The sequence below is a fragment of the Rhinoraja longicauda genome, chromosome 4 (assembly GCF_053455715.1).
Source record: "Rhinoraja longicauda isolate Sanriku21f chromosome 4, sRhiLon1.1, whole genome shotgun sequence".
NCBI lineage: Eukaryota > Metazoa > Chordata > Chondrichthyes > Rajiformes > Arhynchobatidae > Rhinoraja > Rhinoraja longicauda.
Window position 1 is genome coordinate 10,031,254 of NC_135956.1, and position 4,158 is coordinate 10,035,411.

General features: G+C 45.5%; 1 non-coding gene across 1 annotated transcript; it reads right to left on the reverse strand.

Annotated features, from left to right (window-relative positions):
- Positions 1–3,779: 3,779 nt before the first annotated feature.
- On the reverse strand, positions 3,780–3,850 carry trnag-gcc (transfer RNA glycine (anticodon GCC)). Its single transcript has one exon. It is a non-coding gene; the product is annotated as a tRNA-Gly (tRNA).
- Positions 3,851–4,158: the final 308 nt, after the last annotated feature.

A 4,158-nucleotide genomic window follows, 5' to 3' on the forward strand; every position in this document is an offset into this window, starting at 1 on the left:
TGCTGTCTGTATGGAATTTGTACGTTCTCCCCACAATCTGCATAGGTTTCCTCCGGGATCTCCGGTTTACTCCCATACTCCAAAAGACATGCAGGTTTGAGGGCTAATTGGCTAGGTATCATTGTAAATTGTTCCCAGTGTGTGTAGGTTAGTGTTAGTGTACGGGGATTGCTGGTTGGCGCGAACTCAGTGGGCCGAAGGGCCTGTTTCCACACTGTATCTCTAAACTAAACTAATCAAGAACCCATCAACCTCCACCTTAAAAATATCCATTGACTAGGTCTCCACAGTCTTCTGTGGCAATGAGTTCCACAGATTCACCACCCTCTGACTAAAGAAATTCCACCTCACCTCTTTTCTAAAGGGCATCCTTTTATTCTGAGGCTATGGCCTCTGGTCCTAGACTCTCCCATTAATGGAAGCATCCTCTCCACATCTATTCTATCCAGGCCTTTCATTATTCGGTAAGTCTCAATGAGGTCCCCCCTCATCCTTCTAAACCTGTCCATTCCAAACTGGGAGTACTTCAACATCCATTGATATCTCAGGTGGTTACTGATGTGTGAACAACTTCTTACAGCAGTCTAAAGTTGTGGTGTTGCAACAGACAAATAAATAGGCAAGAATAGTGCAAAGTCAAAAATAATGCCCCCAAATCTATGTAGCCTATTTGAGGTTGTAGTGATTAATAGCCTGATGGCTGCAGGGAAGAAGCTGTTCCTGAACCTGGACGTTGCAGTTTTCAGGCTCCTGTACCTTCTTCCTGATGGCAGGGGTGGAATGAGAGCGTGGCCAGGGTGGTGTGGGTCTCTGATGATGCCGGCTGCATTTTTGAGGCAGCAACTCCTGTAGATCCCTTCGATGGTGGGGAGGTCAGTACCCGTGATGGACTGGGCAGTGTCCACCACTTTTTGCAGTTTTCTTCGCTTCTAGTAAATTTAAATTCTCTTAAATGCCACAATAGCCAATGGGTATTCAAAGCGTCAGAATTAGTGGAGGGCTGTTCAGTTTAGATTAGAGATACAGCACAGAAACAGGCCCTTCGGCCCACCGCCGACCAGCGATCCCTGCACACTAGCGCTATCCTACACACACTAGGGACAATTTACATTTATACTAAGCCAATCAACCTACAAACCTGTACGTCTTTGGAGTGTGAGAGGAAACCGAAGATCTCAGAGAAAACCCACGCGGTCACGGGGAGAACGTACAGACTCCGTACAGACAGCACCCGTAGTCAGGATCGAAATGGGGCAAGCATTGTAAGGCAGCAACTCTGCCGCTGTGCCACCGTGCTGCTGTTATTCTGAAGGGTTACAAAACCAAAATGGTTTACACATCTAGTAAACAGGCCGCATGTCTCAAAGTCCAGGCCAGAAGTTTGAGAACATCAGTACGGATTTAAAAATAATCAGCGAGGAAAAGCTGGTATCAGTACAATTGTAGGAGACGGATGGGAGGGATTGTGGTATAAAGTAACTAACACATGTCTTTTGTCAGAATTGCTACAAACTGTAATCTGTCACAGCTTTCACTATCAGGATAGAGAGAAATGGAAAATCAATGCCATGTGTGGTACTCATGTCTAAATGCTGAAAGCATAGGGAACTCAGTTCAGTTCACTTCAGTTTAGTTTACTGTCACGTGTACTGAGGTACAGTGAAAAGCTTTTGTTGCATGCTAACCAGTCAGCAGAAAGACAATGCATGATTACAATCGAGCCATTTACAGTGTACAGATACATGGTAAGGGAATAACGTTTAGTGCAAGGTAAAGCCAGCAAAGTCCGATCAAAGATAGTCCGAGGGTCACCAATGAGGTAGATAGTCGTTCAGGACTGCTCTTTAGTGTGGTAGGATGGTTCAGTTGCCTGATAACAGCTGGGAAGAAAGTGTCCCTGAATCTGGAGGTGTGCGTTCTCACACTTTTGCTTGATGGGAGAGGGGAGAAGAGGAAGTGGCCAGGGTGCGACTGGTCTTTGACTATGCTGCTGGCCTTGCCGAGGCAGCGTATGATATAAATGGAGTCAATGGAAGGGAGGTTGGTTTGTGTGATGGTCTGGGCTGCGTCCACAATTCACTGCAATTTCTTGGATGGAGCTGTTCCCAAATCCAGCTGTGATGCTTCCTGATAGACTGCTGTCACTGGTGCGTCTGTAGAAGTTGGTGAGAGTTGTAGGGGACATGCTGAACTTCCTAAGCCTTCTAAGTGGTGTGCTTTCTTGGTCGTTGCTTCAATGTGGGAGGTCCAGAAGAAGTTGTTGGTGATATTGACTCCAATGATTTTGAGGTTTTCAACCATCTCTACTTCGGTGCGGTCAATGCAAACTGGAGTACGTGTACCGCCTCACCTCCTGAAGTCCATCACTATCTCCTTTGTCTTGCTGACGTTGAGAGAAAGGTTGTCGTCTCGACACCAGGACATGAGAAACTATGGCTGTTGAAGTCATAGAGCCATGGAGTGATACAGTGTGGAAGCAGGCCCTTCGGCCCACCTTGCCCACATCGGCCAACATGTCCCAGCTACACTAGTCCCACCTGCCTGCGCTTGGTCCATATCCCTCCAAACCTGTCCTATCCATGTACCTGTCCAACTGTTTCTGAAACGATGGGATAGTCCCTGCCTCAACAACCTCCTCTGGCAGCTTGTTCCATGCACCCACCACCCTCTGTCTGATCATGTAATATGCACTTACATTCAGAATGTCGAGATGTCACGATCCAGAATTAGGAAGAGTATATATAACCATTCGTTTAAAGTGGCATCGCAGGTAGAGAGGGTGGTAAAGAATTCTTTTGGCACCCTGACCTTCATCGGTCATGGTATTGAGTATAGAAGTTGTGATGCAGGAACAAAGAACAACAGAAGCTGCATTATATCAAAGATAGGCACCAAGTGGTGGAGTAACTGAGCGGGTCTGGCTGCATCTCTGGAGGGTGGACTTTATCTTGCACTAAACATTATTCCCTTTATCCTGTATCTGTACACTGTGGACAGCTTGATTGTAATCATGTGACTGGATAGCACGCAACAAAAAAACCCTTCACTGTAACTTGGTACACGTGACAATAAACGAAACTAAATGAAGCTCAATGTTTGACGCTGTAGTTAAACATAGAACAGTATAGCACAGCACAGGCCCTTCAGCCCACAATGTCCGTGATGGACATGATGCTGTTAAACTAATCTCCTCTGCCTGCACGTTAGTTATAAGGTCATAAGTGATAGGAGTGGAATTAGGCCATTCAGCCCATCAAGTCTACCCCGCCATTCAATCAAGGCTGATCTAACTCTCCCTCCTAACCCCATTCCCCTAACCCTCTGACACCCGTACGAATCAAGATTCTATCTACCTCTGCTTTAAAAATATCTATTGACGGCCCCCACAGCCTTCTGTGGCAAAGAATTCCACCGATTCACCACCCTCTGACTAAAGAAATTCCTTCTCATCTCCTTCCTAAAGGAACATCCTTTAATTCTGAGACTATGGCCTCTCATCCTAGACTCTCCCACTAGCAGAAACATCTTCTCCACATCCACTCTATCCAAGCCTTTCACTAAAGTTTCAATGAGATCCATCATTCTAAACTCCAACGAGTACAGGCCCAATGCTGTCAAACGCTCATCATAGGTTAACCCACTCATTCCTGGGATCATTCTTGTAAACCTCCTCTGGACCTCGTCCTCATTCTCATCCTTCCTTATATCCCTCTATCGCCGTGAATGTCCATGCGTCTATTTAAAATCTTCAACGCTCAGAGACACCTCCATGTTTTTTCTGCACTGGCCGGGATTTGAACCAGGGTCTCCCATGTGGCAAGCGGGAATTCTACCCCTGAACCACCAGTGCTGGTCAGTGATAGAGATCTGGGGAGACACAAAATGCTGGTTTACACCGAAGATAGATACAAAATGCTGGAGTAACTCAGCGGGACAGGCAGCATCTCTCGAAAGAAGGAATGGGTGATGTTTTGGGTCGAGACCCTTCTTCAGACTGATGTACTGTGAATATATATATCATTTACAGATCATATATAAATATATATATATATGAACTATTTATATGTGTATCTGTTGATACATGTATATATACACACGCTGAACTTTTTTTTGTTTTTTACATTGTTTACAGTGTACTATGTTTACACATTCTGTTGT